We start from the raw sequence: 24,213 nt of genomic DNA, 5'->3' as shown, positions 1-24,213 counted from the left end.
CACCTGAATGCCCTTCAACCTGAAGAATATATATACATATTTTTTCAAATTGTTGACATTTAGACAAAAACTAGCATGTCCCATGGAGCAATTTCTTGTGTAAATCTATTGTTTATCCTTTTAAAATAGGAAGCATAATCTCACTTGGTAAATAATATTCACAAGGGGCTTCCCTGGTGGCGCAGTGGTTGAGAGTCCACCTGCCGATGCAGGGGACCCAGGTTCGTGCCCTGGTCCGGGAGGATCCCACATGCCACGGAGCAGCTGGGCCCGTGAGCCATGGCTGCTGAGCCTGTGCGTCCGGAGCCTGTGCTCTGCAACTGGAGAGGCCACAACAGTGAGAGGCCCGCGTACCGCAAAAAAAAAATAATAATAATATTCACAAGAGAATGCCACGTTAGAGAAAAATTACTATTCCATAGATTTTTGTCAATCTAAGTCTTGCTTTATTGAAGTTCAGCTCCCAGCAACAATTTCTTGGGTTCAGTCAGTACCCCAGAAATACTTTCCCCCCAGAGATGGCATTTGAAACTGTCATCAGTCTTCTGGCATGGCTTTCCATCTTAGGTTCTATTGAAAACAAATGGTGTAAAAAAAGTTCATTTGTTCCATTTTTAAAATTAGCTTCCACATATAAGTGAATGAACTTTTTTACAAAACAGAAACAGATGTGCAGATCTCGAAATCAAGTCTATGGTTACCAAAGGGGAAACACGGGGGGGAACTGATAAATTAGGAGTTTGGGGTTGACATACACACACCACTATGTACAAAACAGATAACTAAGAAGGACCTACTGTACAGCACAGGGAGCTCTACTCAATACTCTGCAATGACCTACATGGGAGAAGAAACTGAAAAAGAGTGGATATATATGTATAACTGATTCACTTTGCTGTACACCTGAAACTAACACAACATTGAAAATCAACTATACTCCAATAAAAATTAATAAAAGTTAGAAAAAAATTTAAGAAAAGGAATGGTGTGCTATCAGTGTTGACCCTTCGCCTCTGTCTTCAGGAATGAAGGAATCTCTGGGCATGGTCACCTCTTCTGCCCTCTCACCAGGATATTAATTGGCAAGATTAAGATCGTAAGGACGCAGATTTGAACACGTGGGTGACTCCCCTTGCAGGGCAGGGAAGACCCACATCATCATTTTTCCTTTCTTGTGCGCACACCTTTTATTGACAGGAAACAGATTTTAAGAGATCAGCATGGAAGCCCTTTGACCGGCATTTGATACTTAATGAAGAGGAACAAACACGTCTAAAGGGATTAAGCCACAATGCCTCTCACAGTGGTATTGCCACCAGGGACTATACCTGCAGGAGGAACACACACATAGGAAAGTCTAATGGCCCATGCGCAGAGCACACTTTTCAAAATAACGCTGGCGTGTTCTCACCCGGGGCGATTTTGCCCCACAGGGGCCACTGGACGATGTCTAGAGACATTTCTCGTTCTCGCAAATGTGTGGATACTATTGGTATCCAGTGAGGAGAGGCCAGGGATGCTGCTAATTACCTTATGATGCACAGAACAGCCTCTCCCACTGCCAACCACAAACACGCATCCAACCCAGTCCCGCACCGCAAAGAACGAGCTGGTCTCAAACATCGCTAGTGCCAAGGTTGAGAAACTGCGTTAGATAATCGGTCTGGTCATCATTAAACCCAGTGTGATGCCAGAGATTGGCAAAAATGTGGATGGGGCTGGAGGGGGCGTGTCACACCAGTGTGTTCCAACAGTCACGCACAGCCAATTGTGAGTGGTAGTTCCACTATGACTGTGATAAGTTGTGTGAAAATAAAAGTCTCTGGAGATGAAATTTATAACCCAAGTTATAGCCACAGAACAAGAAAATTGAAGATCAGGGGGTTAGGTCTGCTTTATTATTAGGAACCTATATTTTGATTTAGTTCGTGAGTTAACAGTAAGCATGCTCCGTGACCCTTCCCACTGTTTATCTAATCGTCGCAACTGTCATTTACTTGGTCATTTTTTCATCATTCTCATCCCCTCTCCAAATGCGGTTTTAGTTGTACAACACTGAAAATCACGACAGTGGTGTAAGGGCGGAGTTAGAACCCACCGTTCCTTGTCCTTGATTGCGAGACACCAAAAGCCCTGGAAACCGAAAGATTTTTGTACGTTTTGTTTTTTATTTGGCAGCGAAACCCAACCTGAACCGACTTGAGGCATCCGTCTTGTCTCAGCCCTCGTGCCTCAGCTGTTTGCTAGTATCATGCTGCACTGTCATGAAACACTAGGCTCAAGTGCACTGGGAAAGCATCAAAAGTAGGTTAAGACACCTCGTGAGTAACAGTGAGAGGAAAGAAGGAAGGTATTTGTCATTAGCAATAGCCCAGAAGCATGGTTACCAGATAAGGTCAGCCTCGGAGGACTCTTACTTGAAGAAGATGGTCTACAAAGATGGTAAACAGATGAAAAGGATGAAAAGGTCAGTGGATGAAATTCAACCGATGGTTTTGCCATAGGTTTGCAGATCTGGTCCCAGGATCTATTTCCTGGGGCTCCATGAAAGACAGAAGCTGATACGAACTTTAGTCCTGAAAATACATGTAACATGGATGAAAACAGCCCTATCTTGCCACTAAGCTATGATCCCAGAGAAACCCTTACAAGCTGTGGGAGAGAGGTCTTCTAGCTTAGGTGGACGGTCGTGAAAAAACAGCCAAGACGATGGCAATGTGAACTCAAATCACCTCTTCATCCTCACCCACACAGGAAGGGTTTTCTAAGAAATATTCCCCGAGTAGTCCAAGCACCAGCATACCAAGAGTAGACAAGCCAGGCTAGAACAAAACTGTAAAATAATAGTTTCTAGTGTGCTCTCTCACACACTTCTTGTGAAATGTAACACTTCAGGTACTTATTTATTCTTTGATATGAAATCTATCAAACCACGGGTTTCTGTATTCCATGAAGAGCAGATAAACATTTTCTTCCATTCTACGTTGGTTGTATACTGATAAGGGCAAAGTTAACAGTGGTGGTCATGATCACAGAATTGTGAACTACAGTGGAAAAAAAAAATCACGTAGCACAGGGGTTGGCAAACTATGACCCCCGGGTCAAACCAGCCCACTACCTGTTTTTGTAGATAACGTGTTATTGGAAACGCAGCCGTGCACACGTTCATTTATGTACCGTCTATGGCTGCTTTTGCCCTGTCATTGCACAGCTGACCATATGATCTGCAAAGCCAACAATATTTACCATGTATGTGGTCTTATACAGAAACTGTTGGCCGACCCCTGAGCCAGATATGGCTAAGATATGTGATCTGTTAATTCTTGGCCTCAAGAACCAGAGATTATGGCAAATTCGCTCCACAAGAGAGACCACTCAGAAAGGACACTAGATTGACAAGACAGACTGTAATAAAAGAAGTCCCTGAGAGGGTCGATTTTCACATGACCATTTGGTCCCTGTAGACCCTTATTCCCTAACCATCACCGCTTGGCCAAATAGTACAGGATGAGAGTACTAGGCTGACTCTAAGGCACCCCATCGCAAAGGTACTCGAGCATCCAGAGATCATGGACATATGTTACGGGTTCGTGTACAGCTACTTCTTACTTTGACTTGCCTACATCTCATGCTTTCCTTAGAGACAGGAAGTGCCCAAGGTGTTGATGGTCTATCCTCATACAATTTAATTTACCAGTATTTGAATACAGTGTAACTATCAGAGCAGTTGTCTTCATGTATCCCACTGGGAGAAATAGTCATACATTTTTCGGCAGGAATATTAACACGTTTGATTTAAGAGTGCTGCCACCACCTGCTGAGGGGGTCCTATGAGCTACGGAAAAGGCACTTGTTAACCTTCTAAAGCATGCATAACTCAATTCCAAGCTCCAGTCCTTGGAGTCCTGGCTCCAAGGACTTCAGATAAGAAATTGTGTATGGATATTCAACTGTGGAAATCCTGGGAATTTAATCAGAGTGAGTGCCAAGATGTCACTATATATCAACGACATCTGGAATCAGACCAAATTAGACAGCTGCACTCCTAATTCACAGAAGCCCCTTCGAAAGCAATAAAAGCCACTTGGTATTTCCCTGTTTCCCAGGGTGGAGACTCAATTAAGTTGCTGGGAGGCTGGGTTGATTTCAAACCCACAGTCGAAAATGTTAGGATTTTTCATAGTTCAGTCCAACTGCCAAGTGGCATTTATGCCTGAAATGGGGCCGAGTATGAACTTATGACACAAAACAAATTCCATAAATCAGCTAAACAGAATAACGTTGACCCAATGAGGGGAAAGAATTACAACCACGGAACTGTCTTTTTTTGCCATGGGTAGGGACAGTTTCCAATGTGCCAACAAATTCAATTTGTGTTGTCTTCATCTTACTCAGGCCATTTTCTGGTTTGCTCTGGAGGTTGTTACTGTCTTCATTATATTCTAAGAATATTGTAATTTTCAAAGGGTCAGTTGGTAATTTGATACTTCAAAAAATGGAAGGCTCTCAGGATCAGGTAATTATTTTCACTCATATGTTACAGAAAGAAAACATCTCCATTTGCAAAACTGCATACTGGAGATGCAATTAATATCTCCCAGAACCTATTCTGTGTGCTATCCTAGTAAAACCTTTAACTATGGAATCAAGCACAGGGAGGTCCTGTTTAATAATTTGGACGATCTTGGGTGAACGATTTTGCCCCTGAGTCTCCATTTTTGAGCACATTTACATCTTCTCTCCCTAAATCAACTGAGCCATTCTCCCCATGGAGGCCACATCTTCTTTGTACTTCCCATTGTCCAAAAGGCTGTGTGTAGCAGCAGACAGAAGGGGGATCTCACTAAATGTTTGCTGCATTTATGTCTTCAATTAGTTGTACGACAAGTTCTGAAGGTTTCTCCTGAGGAACTAGCAAGAGTCTTGGGGAATTCAGAAGTTTAACGAAGAACTGGAAATGAAGAGGGAGTCCTTGGTGTTCCAGTGGTTAGGACTCTGAGCTTCCACTACCGAGGCGCAGGTTCGATCCCTGGCGGGGGCACTAAGATCCCACAAGCTTCGAGGCGTGGCCAAAAGAAAAAAAAAAGAACTGGAAATAAAGAGCTGTGGGAAACTATTATAATTATCAACCTCTATAAAAACTGTAAATGTGAAAACAAATTGAGTAAGATATACAGCTTGACTACGGTTGCCAGCAACCCCTGGTGTTTCTGGGCTTGTAGACCTGCCACTGTAAGTTCTGCCTGCATCAGCACGTGGAGTTCTCGCCATGTATCTTCCCATCATTCTCCCTCCGCAAGGCTCTATGAGTCTCTTTATAATGACACAGCCGCACTGGATCAGGGGCCCACCTGACTCCTGTGGGACCTCACCTTTACTATGTACATCCTCAGTGACCCTACTTCCAAATAAGGTCGCATTCCAAGGTTCTGCCAATAACTGATTGGCAGCAGGGGTTGGGGAGAGGGAGTCACTCTTCAACCCAGAACAAGCAGCCTTCTCCAACAATGGATGGGTACCCCCAGTGTACCCACCTCCTAGAATACAGGGAGGGAGAAATGGAGGAAAGCTAGAGCTGATCAAGAACTCACCCACCTTTCTCCTATCTGCAGGTTGTCCCAAATTTCCTCATTTCTACCCTGTCTTAAACCAGCATCCGTAAAGCAACCCCAGGATGCTTACACATTCCACAGGCATTCACTGTTGTTCAAAGCACTTTCCTACCCATCCCACCTGTAACAGGCTGTGTTTGTGAAAAGACGATTTCCCCTGGTTACAGGTAAAAGGACCTGGGCGGGGCAGGGGGGTCAAAGTTCTGAGCTAACGCTAGATTCCATTTCCAAGTCTAGTCAGATACATTGGTTCAAAAGCTATGACGGACACCTGCTGGTAGCGGCAAGTTATAGTCACTCCACGATAAGGAACATCCATCCTCTGGGGTTCAGGGGGAGCCCAGCTCCAGGCACTTTAGGGCACATTATTAACACAGAGCCAACACCTAAAGCACACACCTGTACACTAGCTTCACGCCGCTTCTCTTCCTCTAGATTCTGAAGGACTCTGGCACCCACTGTGGGATGAACTGCTTCATGAAAGACACTATACGACGGCCATTGATTTTGGATGGATCAAGCCTATATGGCAAAATGCTGACAACTACTGAATCTATCATCATCATCTGTAAACCCATCAACTATTGAATCTATCATCATCATCCGTAAACCCATCAACTATTGAATCTATGATCATTATCCGTAAATCCTTCCACTGTGGAATCTGTGATCATCTGTAAACCTTTCAACTATGGAATCTATGATTGTCTGTAAACCCTTCAATTATCGACTATCATCAACTGTATACCCTTCAATTATTGAATCTAGGATCATCTGTAAGCCCTTCAATTACTGAATCTATGGTCAATGATGAAGGATATAAACATGATCATTCGTTCACGTGAGATTTAAGTGGGGGGAAAATTTGTAACAAAAAGTTGGGTAGAGCCTTAGGAAACATAAACAAAGTATAAACTATAACCTTTTTTTAAAAGGCCATCCACATGAAGAAACTAGGGGTAAGACAGGAATAAAGACACAGACCTACTGGAGAATGGACTTGAGGATATGGGGAGAGGGAAGGGTGAGCTGTGACAGGGCGAGAGAGAGGCATGGACATATATACACTACCAAACGTAAAATAGATAGCTAGTGGGAAGCAGCCGCATAGCACAGGGAGATCGGCTTGGTGCTTTGTGACCACCTAGAGGGGTGGGATAGGGAGGGTGGGAGGGAGGGAGACGCAAGAGGGAAGAGATATGGGAACATATGTATATGTATAGCTGATTCACTTTGTTATAAAGCAGAAACTAACACACCATTGTAAAGCAATTATACCCCAATAAAGATGTTAAAAAAAGAAAAAAGGCCATCCACATAGAACCAACTCATGGGACAAACAAACTTCATCTCGGCCATGACGATGAGGTTCCTGAAACCGCCTTGGACTTGCAAGGCCAGCGGTAAGTCAATAAACAGCCTGAATGTGCCACGATGTCGGGGTGTGCTCGCGTTTTGCCAGGTGTCTGACGGTGATGTCAGGTGGTGGGCCGGGCACTCCACCAACGGCCGATGGCCACACGTCACACACCTGTATCCTTACACTTCAGTGGGCTTTGCAGCGTCCCGTCCTTGCTCAGGACACGTCCTTGGGGTGTTTATGTCAACACCTCATGGAAGGTCACGGTTCTCTAAAACAGCATCCCTCATATTCCTCAGCCGTAACCGTTCTTGGCATGACCTCACCTTATTAACTGGCATTTTCACGATGACCGCTTCATCGTGAAATGGGGCTTCACTTTACCTTGGGACCCGGCAGCTGGCAGACCAGTCTTCATAGTCTTAACATTTTATGCTAACCGTGATAACTTACTGAACTGATGTGTGTAGAATTTTCAAAGCATCGATGGCCAACACCACTTCTGTTTTGCTGTCTGCCCACGGACTTGAGTCCCACACCCTTGGGTCGGCAGATATACTGGCCGTGCCGACTAAACCATGAAACGTTCCTCAGTGGATGCTACCGCTGCCTTTCTCTACAGAGATGGGCTTGAGTTAGGGCATTGAGAAGCACCAGCTTTGGGCTTTCCTTGCCGGTCACGGGCTGTGCGGCTGCACCCCGCAAGCTCTGTCGCTACCCAGCTGCGAGACGGAAGAAAGAGCGACAGCGGCACCGATGGTTTACTGGATGGGGGAACTTAGACGTCAGAAGCAAAGGGTCCTGGAGCAACACCCCCGCTGTGTACAGCACAGAACACACAGGACATGGCAAGAGTCTCCGCAAGCGGCGGGGGAGAAGGAGGCTACCATTTATAGAGGGAATAAACATGAGGTGGGCTCATCCGTTACCAGGGAAACCAGGAGCCCACAGCCCCTCAGGTTAACGATCATCACGAGGGCAGATGTCTCCCTTTAATAAACCAACAGGTGGGGCAGCTCTGGCCTAAGGGGCAGGGGCCAAGCACGGTCCTGTGAGTAGGGTGTAGGCAAAGCAGGGACTGGTCAAGCAGGGGACGTACAGGGAACAAGAGAACAGCCATACTGAGTGGCCTGACCATATATAGGCTGATAAGTGGCGTCTGACTCAGGAGGACGGACAGTCTGTCAACTTTTGAGCGTGGATTTAAAGACGAGATTTAGAGGCAGATTCATGACTACTTGCTTTCAGTGTAAAATTATTCATCTAGGGTAGCTGGGGGGATTTATGGAACATGCCAGCTCCCTTAGGGGAAGACTTTGATGAATGACCTAGGACTCGATTACCACCCCCTACCCCAAAGTGCAGTCACATTCATTAAAGTAACCCCTGGTTTTGGTTTTACAGCTCGGGATATCTGATCTCAAATTGTAGCCTGGGAACTCTGCAGAATATGGGTGTTTTGGCTCAAACCAAAGGGCCGGACTCTATAGAGTCCAGGAATTAACATCCAAAGGGCCTCAATCTACAGGTGAGACGATGGAGCCCCATGAAAGGTGAGTGCCTGACCCAGGGTCACACAGGAAGGCAGCTGACACTGCAGCAGACTCCCAGGGCTCCTTCCAGACCCCGTTTTGGCTCCCCACGTGGCATCACCAGCCTTCCCCACAGGGGGAATATTCCTACCCGTTGACATGTGGCCAACTGTGGCAGCAGAGGGCAGCTCAAATCAGGTGCCGGCGTTCACCAGGAAATGACTTTAACAAGTGTGAACAATGCCGTTTCCTGGTGTTTCACCCCCCAGTTGGTTTTAGAAACCAAAGAGGTCACAACACCATTCAGACAGATCTAGTGAACAGAGAGAAAACCGGAGGTCAAGGACTGGAGAAAGCTAACTATGACCTTCTCGAGAAGTTGGTCAAGAAAGCAGAAAGTTTTGTCTCAAGAGAATAAGGGCAGAGGCAGCAGCCGGAGGAAGACTGATGAACTGGGGTCACGGAACCACGTGATGCCCCCGTGGCACTCGGCACTCGTAGGGAGCGTGCACAGTAGGAGAGGCTGCTGGGAGCTGCAATTCCCTTCTTTGTGCCGACAGCAAATCAGCTCTTTCCCCAAATTAAGCTCAGCTTAGAAGCGCTACATCACTGAACAGAATTACTGCCTCTCAGCGTTGAAGCTCTCGTAGGTATAAAAAAATGGAAAGGGCAAAACTTTATTTTTTTGCTAATGCCCCACGATAATGAACATTCTGATTCTGTATAAGTGTTCTATGTCGACAGAAGGAATGTGTTTACTGCACCGTAACCCTCCATCTCTCTCTGATCTATCAGATGTCCCTGAACTGTCCCCAAGTACAGTGACCTGAGGAAAAAAGTTTCTGCTGTGTAAAATCAATGCGGGATGAGGCGGCAGGAAAAGGTAATGTTCACACTACTTGTTAGGGGACACATAAACGTTATTACTTCCGTAATAATTTCATTTTAGCAAGCAACACAATTGGCTATTAATGAGCTGAACGCAGAAATAGCTAAGGGATATGCCCACAGAAAACTAGCCGGCCTCCCTGCAATGGAATGTTTATGGAGGCGATGTGAAAGGTGAGGCTCACTGAGTGAAATGGAAACAGATTTTGGAAGCATCCGAAGGCCAAAAGCAAGAGTTTCTTCCAAAGTCAGACTAGGTAGGTTTTCAAAGAAAACAGAGACACATTGTGAGCAAATTACTCTCACAGAGGCAAAATGGGTAGATTTTGATCGAATAAGTTTGGCAGAAAATGAGACCAGGGAGGAGGTGAATCCAATAATCCAGGTCACGAGTCTTCCAACTGGGGCTCACCGACCCCTAGGAAGACACAAAGACTTGCGGGGGCATGGGTATGTGGGGAAGGGATGCACCCTAAGGGAATCTGTTGACAGAGTTTCAACTTCCATTTATGCTCTGCTCCAAAAACGTGCTGCCTGGGTTTCCACCCTCACCTTCTTCCCCTTGGTACAAAAGGCATCGCTGGCATCCTGGCTCTTACCATGGAGATCACCCCAGGATATAAAATCCTTTCAAGTGCTTCAGGGACAATGTGAAATCTTGGTATCAATGGGGTATTGGCCAAAGGGCCAAGGGTGAGTCCTTTGCGACTAGATTGGTCAGGGAGTTGCCAGGAAACGTGGAAATGGTTCTAAAGTGCCAATGCAACATCCACTTTCCAGGAACATTCTGGATGGAATGGAGACGAATTAAAGAACAAAGAACCACCCAAGATGGCGGCCACCATAAAAAGGGCAGGTGCAGAAGACATCAATGTGGCTTTGAGGAGATTAAACAGGAGATTAAAAAAACAAAAAAATGTGCACAGAATATAAGTAGAGTCACAGAGCTGAAGGAAGAAATAGACGTGAAGAAAGAAACAACTCCAAAAGTTCGAAGATGCTTGTGAGTACATCAGGCTTGCAGACGATGACCGCTTAGTGATACCTCATCAGATTGGTCTCCCTGTGTTTTCATCAGTCACTCTCAAGAAGAAACAGGAGAAATGTTAGAAGAAGCAAAGGAAAATCTGCAAGAAATTGGCGCCTTAGAATCCAGAGTGGAGTCATTTCAGTGGGAGTTGGCAGATTTGAAAGTTCAGTTATGCAGAACTGGGGAGAAAAGTAAACCTTGAAGCTCATGAAAGTTCAACACCTAATAATACTTTAAAAATGTGTTTAATAAACATGAATACCGTTTCTAAGAAAAAGAACAAAGAACCAGGTAAGTACAGAATTTGAGGGTGAGTGGAGAAGCAAGATAGGAAGATGGAAAGACAATTGTGAACTTTCGCCACAGACAGGGCTATAGTGCCCAAACGCCCCCCTTATTGGATGAATCCAAATAGTGCATTGCAGTGAAACTCCTAAGATGAGCATCGGCAGATGGTGGCCATGGAGTCAGAGAGGTACTTCAGAAACTAAGCCACCCAGGTGGATGACTAACTGGATAAGGGAATGGGGGGATGGATATGAATGCTTCCAGCACATGGACTGAAGGTACAGCGATTTGGAAAAGAGCAGCTAAAGGCTAAATTTTGCACATGCCTAGTTTGGAAAATATTTGTAGCTCATGTCACAGGAAAAAGACAATAAAATATTGTCGCCATTGTCAATTACTAAGGGCTACCAATGTGCTAGGCATTCTCCTAATACCGTGACTATATATTACCTATGATCCTGATACTGTAAATATGTATCATCTATGTTAACCTAAATTATCTATCTTCTATTATTCCTTCCCATTTTACAGAAGGGGAAACTGACATTTACAGAAGTTTTTACCAGCTCAGCTTGTATGTAGAAAAGGTGGGATTGAGATATAGGTTTTGTATCTGGAACGGTGCCTACCATCACTCACGATACCAGTATTGTCTCCCCGGATACTAGAATGAGGGGGGAAAGCAGAGCACAGGATAGGGAATTAGGAAACAGGACTAAGGGTGACATTTGATGCCATGGCTGTGGGTGAGATTGCCCAGCGAGGGGAAACAGAAGAAAAGAAGGGCATAAGACATAAGCGTGAGTAAACTGAAACTTCCAGGGGCAGAGGTGGGGAAAAGAACCAGAGAACGCAGCTCAGAAAGCGCATGCTGAAAGGTATGCAAAGAACCAGAAGTGGGAATCATCGAAAGGAAAAGATCCTGGAACTGGCAGTAAGACGGTCAAAGGTGACCTTGGGAAAGAAGATCCAGGAGACGCCAAGCCAGTTAGATAGAGGTAGAGATGAAAGTCTGTGACGTGGACCTGAGGGGATAAAGAGGATTGATTAAGAAGGTGGCTTTGGGAAGCCAGAAGGGATCACTGAGGCAGCCTAAAATCTAAGGCAAGTCTAAGGATTAAAGGGAGAGAGGTGAGTCCCATTTGTCAACAGCCATTGGCTGGCCAGTCACTTAGTTAGTTTGCTTGTTTGTGTATACTTTTCAGAGTTTCAGAGGTAGCAAAGTTTCCCGCTACCCATGAGAGTCTGTGAGGCTGTGATCCTGGGGGATCCCAGGAGGGGGTTGGATTTAAAATGCCGGGGAATGCAAAAGGGGTCTCAGCTCATGTGAGTAGATCAAACAGCAAGCAATCCCGAAGGCACAGGCCAGGATATGAGTCAACATTGTGCAGTGGATCAGGTGAGCATTTCCACGTGATGGTCTCCAAGAAACGTACCAGCACCATGTGGAGTCAGACTCATAAAGTGAATAGGGCCGATTCCAGGTGGGGCTCCGTGACATCCGCCGGTACGGCTTCAGAACTTTGAAAATACAGGTGCTGTTTAAATGGATTTTTACCTTTCTAAGGATTAGGTCTGATGCAGTGGGCATGCTGTCCCATCCAAGGGCATGGAAATTGCCCAGGTAGACTTGGGAACTAGAGCACCAGGTGAGTATTTTGAGGAGTTTGTTTGGGGTTTTTGGTCTTCCTGACATGATGGAGATCTGAAGCCATTCATTTCATGATTCTCTGCCCTTCCCCAACCTCCCGAATACTCCCTTTCAAAGTCTGGGTTCATTAGAGGGAAACCCTATTTTGCTAGGCCGATTTCTTGCTTTCTCCCTCCTCCGCTGGACCCTTTACGGATTTGTGATTGCAATGGCAGACATTCATGTCTGAGTCCATTTTAATGCTTGAGTCATTCCTTTTTCAGAGTCCCTGGCCAGGAGATATTATCTATTTTTATCTTAACGACTCTAACCCCCAGGGCACGCGTTGGCCATTCACTATTATAGATTTTAAAAGAGGTCACCTCCTTCTGAGGATTTCTATCACTTCGCTTCACCAACTAATTCTTCCTGGTTTATCACAGTCAATTTCAGAGCAATATTTTATCTGTGGGATAAAGTTTCCAGAAAGAAGAGAGTTTATCAGACATTAAGCTTTTAGCTGGGCAGTACTTCCAGCCGATGTCCAGGAGCGAAAGTCCCAGATCACCAGTAGATCAGGTTTCTGTGCCAGTTTCATTATCTATAGGTAAGAACTCATTATTCACTGCCTGGACCAGGCCTGGGAGTCTACTGTATAATTGCAAATTATCTCACTTGGTATCTTCTCTCTTTTGAAAATCTTTACCAAATAATACCCTCGCATGCTTCCATGTCCAGATTTCAAGTTTTGATTTTATTTACAGCTGTGTAATTTGCCCATATTCAGTGCATTTCCCTTACCCCTACAATTAGCTGTGCCTTTTGAAATAACTGTACATTTGTTCAAATGAGAGCAGTCTGAGATAGACAAGTAATGATCATCTCATTGACAGACAATGACTTGTTTATAAGGGAAATCAGTCTTAAGGACCTAAGTATTGGTCCATATACCTTTCCTTTGGAAATGACCATAATTTCAAGTAGTTAGGAGAAAACGGTGAAAATGGCAGAAGAAGGTCAGACGGTTTAGGGTAAAGGCAGACAAAAGACAAGCATTCCAAGCAGTGAGGGGCGTGGAGATGGAGAGAACACATAAGTTTTAGTTCCTCATGCTTGAGCGATTAGTTCTGGGACCTTGTAAGACAAGGATTATAGGGTCACGGAGCAGAATGATATGATCTGATGATTGGCAACATCCCCGAGAGCAATAATCACAGGGTTCCAAGAAATATGATGAAATTGAGAAAAATCTGACTTCTTAAAGACATCTTCAGGCCCGGGGTAGGAGTGGGGATGAAAAGCAACGGGCGTGAAGGATCTCACTGGAGTGACGAAAACGTTCTAAAACTGATTTACGGTGATGATCGCACAACTTGGTAACCTAATGCAAACCACTGACTGGTGCAAGTGGGTGAATTTCAAAATACGTAAAATAAGCCTCAAAACATTTGTAAACAGGCGTTACATCACTTAAAGAAAAATAACACAGACTGAATTAAAAATGTATATATGTAAATTTAGAACAGAGTGCCCTTGTGTGCCACTGGAAATTGAATAAGGTGGTTGGGCTTTTACATGTTTTATGCTTTTTCTCTCTTTCTGCTAGATGTGAACGTGTGTGTGTGTGACTGACTTGTCTCCTGATGTTCCTGGCAGGGACACGTCCACTTGGGAAGACCTTCCCCAGCGTCTGTCTGAGGCAGCCCACCAGGATGCGGAACCAGCACGGCGTAGACAAGCTAAGGTTTCAGGAAAGGTCAACAATGTGTGGGTAGAAACAAGACAGAAAAGCAAACAGGGTTTGACCCACAGAGTAAACTGTGTAACGGGACGGAGTGTGGGGAATGGCCCAGGGCAGTGGCTCAGGGCCAGAGTTACCAACAACTGGGTTCCTGAGGCTTCTAGACTCTGCACATGGTGCAGGCATGGTGGCTCAAAGGTACACGGGGTTCTGGGGGGCAAGCACGATGCTTTTCATTGCCCCTGTTTTCAATGAGTACCCGATACTCTTAGGCTTCATGGATCGTCTAAAGTCATGATTTTTAGTAAGATCTCCAAAGACAGCAGTATCTTCAAGATTATTTCCATGGAATTGTCCAAGTTTTTAATTCAAGGCATCTTTTTATCATTGAAAGGCTGCCAAGGGTGGATGCTAATTCTTTCCAATCAAATTTACTTAGATTCTATGATTACCATGTAATACATGGAAAACAGACAGTGAGCCCTATTTGTTAAACATATTTTTATGAATGTAGCAACGGCATATCTCTTTTTGTTTTCAACTACATGGAGACAAATTCATTTCATGAATGTTTGTTCTTCCAGAATCCCAGGAAAAAGCAGCACTGAGCATCTTTGCAGGAAAAGCAGAAGTGTTTCCTGCAAGAGATGATGATGAAGCTGAGAATGTAGTTAATTATGTGCTGCAGGGAAAATTCTCCTGGGACAGCACGGATGCAATAGGGGACTCCAGGTCTGGTGAAGAAGGAAATCCTAAAAGTCTTACTGAAAAGCAAAGTCTATGAATAAAAGTGACTAACTGTGGGAAGCATTCCAAGCAAATTGGTAAATAACCAACTGTTACATTGGTAGGAAAATATAAAAGGGCCACAGAAAGGATCCCCAATAACCCTGTTATGCAGTTATCACAAGTCAAAATGACACTAGCCTCTCTAATTTCGCTCCCTATTGGAACCAAGAAAAAATAATCATACTCAAAGTATAACCTTATGCACAAGGTTCATTCAGCTTAAAAGATGCAGAAGTGAAAAAATCACAGGAACAGACATTCGATTTGAAAACTTCAGTGGCAGCTATGCTCAAAGGTAGCTGGGAATGTATGGCATTCATGTAATTCTTTAAAGAAGGCCATCTGGAGTCACCATATTGATTCTTCCAATGGCTCTAATGGAATATATAATTAGGTGCCACGTATATTGCACACACACCATCGTACCCTAGGAGGCTTCATGTCCTAATGAATGCTTGGGCAGTGGCCAGGAGCACTTTTTTTTTGCTGAAAATAAGTTGTAAGTAGTCACTCAGCCGCGTTCACACTGCTGTGTTTGATAAAATCCCTAATCTCGTAATGTGTCCACTGGACACAACTGTATGTGTTGAGGGTGAGGAAATGGTGTTGGAAGAGAGATGGAAATTAGTGCAGTCAACACAGAGAGAAAGGCTCCTGATCTAACTGGAATTTGAATCTTCATAAGGTGATGGGCCATTGGTTCCACCCCCTGGACCTCAGGACACCCAGTTCTGTCCCCAGACCAAGGCAGGCTTGGATGGGGGTAATAACACTTTGTGGGTGGAGAGGAGAGGGAGGCCAGGACACAGGTGAGAGGTAGATGACGTGTGATGGAGAACAGGCAGGTGGAGGGAGGGTTCCATAAGACCCTGTTTACTCCCGGCTCCGTGGCCCATTTCAAGTTGGGGAGCAGATTCAACTCAACAACTCAGAGACTTCTGGGATCCCTGTCACCATCTGGAACACCAGCAGCCCCGCCCGACGGCAACTCCCAACAGGACCAGGAATCGCCCCTACGGAATTTCAAGCCCATCTCCAGCCACCAGGACAGGTTTGATGGCCTCTCGGGACCCACGGGCCTCCTTTCGTGACCTTGGAACCATGTGACCCTGTGTTTCAGGTGACTGGTTTCTGGGGCCCTCCTTCCTTGTATTTCACCTGAGCCTTGGCTGTCCCACCTTTCCCAACAGGCTGCTGGGCAGACAGAAACAAGTCTTACAAACTCTCATGGTACAAACTGAGGCTTTGCCAGGTGCTCTCTCACGGATAAACTGCATCTTCCTCAACACAAATTCTGACAGGAGACGCTGTAATTTTACCTCTCAGGGCCGCTCAGCCACAGCAGAGACAACCGTCTAAAATGAGGACCTCAACGATGAAGAGAGATGAAACCTGGAGGTGAAAAACAGCACGGCAGGTGCTCAGAAAGTGAAACATAAACTGGCCACATGACTTGGCCAGACCACTTCTGTGTGTACACCCAAAAGAAGCGGAACCACACTGTTAAAGACATCTGCACACCCGGGGCTCACAGCTCACAAGAGCTGAAACGTGAAAACCCACACGCTCAACAACAGGTAAACGGATACACAAAATGCAGTCCAGCCATAAAATGCTACAGGATTCAGCCATAAAAAAGAACAGGGTTCTACAACGCGGACAAGTCTTGAAAACATGACGCTCAGGGAGCGAAGCCAGACACAAAAGGCCACATATTGTGTGATCCCATTCATAGGTAACGTCCAGAAGAGGTGTATCTATAGACACAGAAAGGAGATGAGTGGTAGAGGCTAAAGGGAAAGGAGGTTGGGTTTGGGGGGGACTGATAAAGGGTATGGGGTTTTGGTGGGGGGAATAATGAACAAGTTCTAGAACTAGAGAGAGGTACCAGTTGAACAAAGTGGCTGATACACGAAATGCCTCTCAGTTACACACTGTAGAACGGTTAACATGCCATTTGTTGAATTTTACCCCAAGTTTTTTTTAAAAAAGCGTTCAAAAAGACACATCAAGCTGACGTTTACTTTTTAAAAAAAACACCACCAAGTCTTCTGATTTCACTAGCGTGATGTTCCAGCCTCAAACTGAGACGTGGACAAATGCCAACCCCCCACTGTGACTGCAAACAGGACTGCAGGTCACCGCTGGTGACGATCTGGGCCCACCAGCGTGGCCCAGGGACCATAGACCCGGGTCCAATGAACCTTCTGCGTAAGGACAGAAGGAAGGTCTACACGGACAGCAGTGGAGTGATAACTTCCAACCAATAAGAGAACACTGTCTGCTGTAAGGCCTGGGTGGACCGGACGGGGCTGGGGGGAGGGGAGAGCTGACCTGGTAGCTAGGATCAAAGAAGAAGGATGTCACTAGGGTCTACTGGGTGTAGGGAGGCAAGGGCTGTCCAGAGAGACCTATTTTCCAAATCGTATTTAGGCTCCCAGGTCCTGCCACGAAAAGGCATCTGTCGTAGGCAGGAATCTAAGATAGGCTCCATGGCTCCCACCTCCTGGTACCCACATCTTTGTGTGATCCTCTCCTCTTGAGGATGTGTGTGTGTGGGGGGTGCTGAGATGTAAGACTTGGCAAAAGTGAAGGAATATGATTGAGGTCCCTAATCAACTGACTTTGTGCAACTCAACGAGGAGATTGAAGTGGGGGGGCCTGGCCTAATCAGGTGATCCCTTGGAAACAGACTCCAAGCAGAGGATTTGCAATCCTCCCAGCCTGGATGGAACAAACAGTCGTGGTGTGAAATGCCTTTAGGGAGGGGTGGCCCCTAGGAGCTGAGGGTCCCAGTCCTACAACCACAGGGAACTAGATTCTGCCAACCTGTTGAATGAGCTTAGAAGGGGATTCCAAGCTTTCAGGTGACAATACGACTGTGGCCAATATTTTGCAGGCTTGTAAAGACCGTCGTGAGCAGACGAGCCAGGTAAGCCATGCGGGGACACCTGACCCACAGACACGGAGATAATCAATGGATGTTGTTCTAAGCCCTTAAATGTGCGGTAATTTGTATCCAGTGACGGATAACTACCAAAACATCCACTCCCAAATGTACATAAAATGGTAATAACACCACTGCATTTAACCAGGATGAAAAACCAGCAACTCTCAAATACAGTGGTCCCCTCCACCAGCAGCCACAGACGGCAGTGACAAGTCGTATCAGTTGGACTTACAAAGAATTTTCAGCTCCTTAAGGCCAACGGTCCTGGTTCCTGGGGCTCTTCCTCTGACGCTGTGAGCCTCCCTCCCATCTGTGCAACTGAAAAAATCCCTTTCTGGGTTTGAGTGAGGGGGCATTGAGTTTCTGTCACTTCCAACCAAAAAAACCTGAGGGTGCACCCTCTAGCTCTAGACAGTTATGACTATCACCTCCTTGATTAATGAACTCCTCACCTGGACTCATTTGCAATTAGAAGTTCCTGGACTCGACTGCGTGCTGCCGACCGTGATGAGTCTGCCTCAGGAGATGTCAATTATGTGACATGACCCGGCATGCCCAGGAAGGCAAATGGCTTTCGACACCCCTTTGGATGTCCCAGGGGATGGGTGACAAGATGGTGGGGCAGGAAAACTCTTGGCCCCAACACTACCTATAGAACACAGATTTATTTTTTCCCACCTGTAATATAAGGTCCGCCTAGACCAACGACTGTCAAGCCCCAGTTACTTTGTCTCTGGGGGACAGGTGGCACTGTCTGGACACATCTTTGGTTGTCACAGCTTGTGGGCGTTGCTCCACAAGCAACACAGCTGTGCTCACAAGCTGTGACCTTCTACCCACTGGCATCCCATGTGTAGAATCCAGGGATGCACATGAATATCCCACAATGCACTGCCAACAAAAGAACGATCCGGCCCCAGGTATCATTCGTGCCAAGGTGGTGCATCGTGCTCTCAGTCCAAGCTCTGTCTTACTAATTCTTAAATGCTTTTTCTAGCCCGGTAGTTGTCAACAAGGGGTGACTCTGCAGCTCGTCCCCAACGCCCACCCCCAACCCCACCCCCCAGAGGTGTTAGTGGTGTCTGGAGTCATTCTGGTTCTCACAACAGAACAGGTGCTATTGGCATCTCCGGGATGGTGTCCAAAGATGCGCCTAAACATCCCACGATGCACGAGACCCATCCCACGACAAAGAATTCCCCAGGCCCACAGATCAACTGTGCCCAGGCTGGGAAATCCTGACGCAGAGGCATACATGCTTGCTCACCAAACGACACTTTTCCCTTCTTCTTAATTAACCAAAAATGGACTTGGTACTTTTTTTTTTTTTTTTTTTTTTTTAACGGAATCACATCGCTGGCCTTTTCAAAGTCAATACATGCCTTTCAGCTTAGTACGTCCAGGGCCACAGAACACCAGGCTGGGCCCTCATAACCCACAAGGTCCATCTGAGTTAGGGGTTCTTTGCCTTTCGGGTGCACAGGCTGGGGAGAAGCTGCCCCCTGAGCACACGGGGCACAGAAGCTCTGAGCACAGGGTCCAAAAGGCACAGTCCTTCTGCCCAACTCTTCTGGCCGCATTTAGGTTTCGGAGCATTTTCACACTATTGCAAAACTTGGACAGTGCAGAAAGGTCATGAGGTTTTAAGCACTGGAAGCTGCTTCTGAGGGTATAAGAGAGCATATGATGATACAGTAAATGGGAAAAAAATAAAACACACCCACATAGTGCAAACGCCATCTGATGTTCAAAGTCACCACGAGCTAAAAATGAACCCTGCCTGCTGGCAATTACAACCCCAAGTCCTCGGTCTCAAAAAAACACAAACAAGTGTGGCTAGCTGTGTTTCAGAGCTCAGAATTGTTTGGATTTTACAAAGTAATGGCTTTAAAAAAAATCAAAACTAATTTATTAAAAGGATTCAAAGACCCCCTCCAACGCTGAGCTGCCTTAGGACGGCTTTTGGCACTCGTAACAGACACAGTCGTTTTCTACACTGAAAGCATTCATTCTGTCACACACACCATTCGGCAATTGAAACAACCAAAAATTGTAACCATATGAGGTGATGGATGGTCACTAAAATTATGGTGCTCATCATTTGACAATACACATGGTATACCAAATCACTGTGCTGTACATCTGAAAGGTATACGATGTTAACGTCAACGATATCTGAGTAAGACTGGAATATCTATAAATTTGTCATTCAATACAACTGGAATATATATGTATATATTCACCATTACCTTCATATATATATGTATAAAACATCTATACATGTATATGTTCACCATTACCTTCATATATATAGGTATAATACATCTATACGTGTATATGTTCACCATTACCTTCATATATATAGGTATAATACATCTATACGTGTATATGTTCACCATTACCTTCATATATATAGATATAATACATCTATATGTGTATATGTTCACCATTACCTTCATATATATAGATATCTATATATGTACCATTACCTTCATATATATATATATATACATACACACACATACTATATCTTCAAATATATCATGTAATCCATATACCTTGAGCAAAGTTTTAGAAAGCAACCTGCAACCACACATATTAATGGTTCCGCAGCGATAAACACGATGAATATTTGCATTCTGTCGGCTAAAGAATGACTATTCAACGGTACATCAGTTTTACATTCCTTGGTTCAGAACAAGTGTTGCTGCCAGACACTGGGCTTCCAATCTCTTTCTTTTCTTTCTGGTTACAGACAAAGGGCTGTGGATCAGAAGGCAGGGCTCTGTAGAAAAGCAACGGAAGAAGTCAGCCCTGGCAAAGCCGTCCTACGTTGAAGAGTGTCTTGGCCAACCCCGTGAACTCACATAAGCCCACAGTCTCCTCATCTGTGGCAGAGGCGGCACGTGGGGACCCAGGAAACCCTGGCCCAGTGACTCAGCTCGGACAAGCTGGGGTGTCCTCCAGCAAGAGTGAAAGTTGCCTGGAAACCTGGGGGAAGAGCTGCAAACAGGACGCAGGGGCCCTCTTCCCGCTTCCGTCAGGCCTCCAGGGGCTCCTTCCTGTCTCCAGTTCACAGGTGCTAAGCAGAGGATGCTCTGCCTCCCCAGGAAGCCTTCAGCAATGTTTGGACCAGGGCGGAGGTGTTCTCAAGCCCCTGCGATGCACAGGACGCTCCCACATCAAAGAATGATGCGGGATTGCAGTACACTGAGCTCCATAGAGACAGTGCCGGGGCAAGTGAGAGCCGGACGGGCACTGGGCGTCTCTGTGCCTCGCGGAGGAAAAATAATCAAGCATGGGCAAAGGAGATCCTAAGAAGCCGAGAGGCGAAATGTCATCATACGCATTGTTTGTGCAAACTTGCCGGCAGGAGCACAAGAGGAAGCACCCAGATGCTTCCGTCAGCTTCTCAGAGTTTTCTAAGAAGTGCTCAGAGAGGTGGAAGACCACGTCTGCTAAAGAGAAAGGAAAGTTTGAAGACATGGCAAAAGCGGACAAGGCCCGTTTATGAAAGAGAAAGGAAAACTTATATCCCTCCTAAAGGGGAAACAAAAAAGAAGTTCAAGGATCCCAATGCACCCAAGAGGCCTCCTTCGGCCTTTTTCTTGTTTTGTTCTGAGTATCGTCCAAAAATCAAAGGAGAGCATCCTGGCCTATCCATGGGCGATGTTGCAAAGAAACTGGGAGAGATGTGGAAAAACACTGCTGCAGATGACAAGCAGCTTTAGGAGACGGCTGCTAAGCTGAAGGAAAAGTACGAAAAGGAGATTGCTGCAAACGGAGCTAAAGGGAAGCCTGATGCAGCAAAAAGAGGGAGTCGTCAAGGCTGAAAAAAGCAAGAAAAAGAAGGAAGAGGAGGAAGATGACGATGATGATGAATAAGTTGGTTCCAGCACAGTTTTTTTTTTCTTGTCTATAAAGCATTTAACCCCCCTGTACACAACTCACTTCTTTTAAAGAAAAAAACTGAAATGTAAGGCTGTGTAAGGTTTTTTTTTAAACTGTACAGTGTCTTTTTTTGTATAGTTAACACACTACCGAATGTGTCTTTAGATAGCCCTGTCCTGGTGGTATTTTCAACAGCCACTAACCTTGCCTGGTATGGTATGGGGGTTGTAAATTGGCAGGGAAATTTAAAGCAGGTTCTTGTTGGTGCACAGCACAAATTACTTATATATGGGGATGGTAGTTTTTTCATCTTCAGCTGTCTCTGATGCAGCTTATATGAAATAATTGTTGTTCTGTTAACTGAATACCACTCTGTAATTGCAGTAAAAAGAAAAGTTGCAGCTGTTTTGTTGACATTCTGAATGCTTCTAAGTAAACACAATTTTTTTTATTAGTGTTGTTGTCCTTTTCATAGGTCTGAAAAGTTTCTTCCTAAGGGGAAGCTAGTCTTCTGCTATTGCCCATTTTGGATCACACGAATTATTACAGTGTTTATCTTTCGTAGAGTTAGCTGATAAAAAGCTTTCGTGTACGCACCCTGCATACTCATGATGAGGGTGATAAAAGCTTAATTGAGACAGTTTTCATCCATAACTGAAACTCAAATCTTGATCGGTGGATATCAGATGTCATGTAGCCCAGGTTCATTTACAAAGTGAAGAGTAACCAATCTACTCACAGCACGGGATTATTAGAATCAAACATTTTGAAAGTCTGTCCTTGAAGGACTAATAGAAAAGTATGTTCTAATCTTTACATGAGGACTCTACATCCTTTAACTCCCATTACCACGTAATGGCAGTTATATTTGCAGTTCCCACATTTAAGACTCAGAATGTATCCCCAAAAGCGTGAGCTTAAAATACAAGACTGCCATATTACGGTTTTTTTTGTTGTTGTTGTTGATATTAGTCCCAACAAAGGCTCTGGAGAAAAAGTGCTGGCTGTAAATGTCTTTCCTATTTATCTAAATATGGATTGTTTAGGAAACTTGAGATCCTCCATTAAAGGTATTTTTAATTAATTGGGCCAACTTTTAAAGTCGTATACCACATTTTAAATCAGGTATATTTTCCTATATTATGGTTTGCCCCTTTATAAATGAAATAGACATGAGGGAAGAAGACAAACTTTGTATTTCAGTACGAATTACCTGATTTATTTGAATTTGATTTTTCTTTACAGCACTCAAGCTCATTCATCAGGGTCATATGTTTATCTGCTTAACAGTTTAGGGAACAATTTGGCAATTTTGTCGTTTTTGAGATTATCGTTCTCTTAAAGTGCCAGTGTTCTAAAATAGCTTTCTTGTAATTTTACACGCTTTTGTGATGGAGTGCTGTTTTGTTATATAATTTTGACTTGGATTCTTTCCATTTGCATTTGTTTTATGTAATTTCAGGAGGAATACTGAAGATCTGAGTCCTGGATGATACTAATAAACTAATAATTGCAGAGGTTTAAAAAAAAAAAAAAAAGAATGATGTGGCCCCCAAAGTCAGCACTGTGGTGCCCAGGCTGAGGAACCCTGCTCCACCGCAAAGCTCTGACGGATGCATTTTATTCTACTGTTTTATGAAGTATAGTTGATTTACAATGTTGTGTTAATTTCAGGTGCAGAGCATCGTTATTCAGGGTGTTTGCAGATTATATTCCATTACAGGTTATTACAAGAGAATGGCTGTAATTCCCCGTGCTATACAGTAAATCCTTGCTGCTTACCTATTTTATGTAGAGTAGTCTGTATCTGTTAATCCCATATCCCCAGTTTGTCCCTCCAATGTCCCTCTCCCCTTTAGTAACCATAAGTTTGTTTTCTGTGTCTGTTTCTGTTTTGCATGTGCATTCATTTGTATTATTTTTGAGATTCCACATACATGTGATATCATAGAGTATTTGTCTTTCTCTGTCTGACTTATTTCACTAAGCATAAGACACTCTAGGTCCATCCATGTGGCTGCAAATGGCAATATTTTATTCTTTTTTATGGCTGAGTAATATTCCATTGTATATATGTACCACATCTTCTTTATCCAACCGTCTGTTGATGGGCACTTGGGTTGCTTCCATGTCTTGGCTATTGTGAATAGTGCCTTGTGCATTTTAAATGCTTACTGTAGGTCAGTGGTTGTCATCTGGAGCTGAAGGGACATGGGGCAACACCTGGAGACAAGTCTGGTTGTCACATTTGGGAGGGGGGTTGATACTGCCATCTAGCAGGTGTGTCCTAAATATCCTCCATGCACAGGTCAGTCCCTACAGCAAAGCGTCTTCCAGTTCTGCAGCTGAGAAACCCTGGGGTAGACAGATTAACTGTAAAGGAGACCTGCCCACCCCAACTCTCCATCTATCTGTAGACAAGACAACTCCCCCATCCTGGAACCACTAAAGAGGAACACTGGACCCGGGACCCATTCAGTCTCACCTGCAGGCTTCCTACCA

General features: G+C 44.8%; 1 protein-coding gene and 2 pseudogenes across 5 annotated transcripts in view; 2 read left to right on the top strand and 1 right to left on the bottom strand.

The window, feature by feature from the left end:
- Positions 1 to 24,213, bottom strand: part of LOC137217866 (steryl-sulfatase-like) — a 184,922-nt gene that overhangs the window by 133,153 nt on the left and 27,556 nt on the right. The window lies entirely within an intron of this gene.
- On the top strand, positions 10,224 to 15,961 carry LOC137217877 (prefoldin subunit 4 pseudogene; annotated as a pseudogene).
- Positions 21,026 to 22,165, top strand: LOC137217814 (high mobility group protein B1 pseudogene; annotated as a pseudogene).

This window comes from Pseudorca crassidens, chromosome Y (genome assembly GCF_039906515.1).
Source record: "Pseudorca crassidens isolate mPseCra1 chromosome Y, mPseCra1.hap1, whole genome shotgun sequence".
Classification (NCBI taxonomy): Eukaryota; Metazoa; Chordata; class Mammalia; order Artiodactyla; family Delphinidae; genus Pseudorca; species Pseudorca crassidens.
This window is presented reverse-complemented; position numbering and strand designations above follow the sequence as displayed.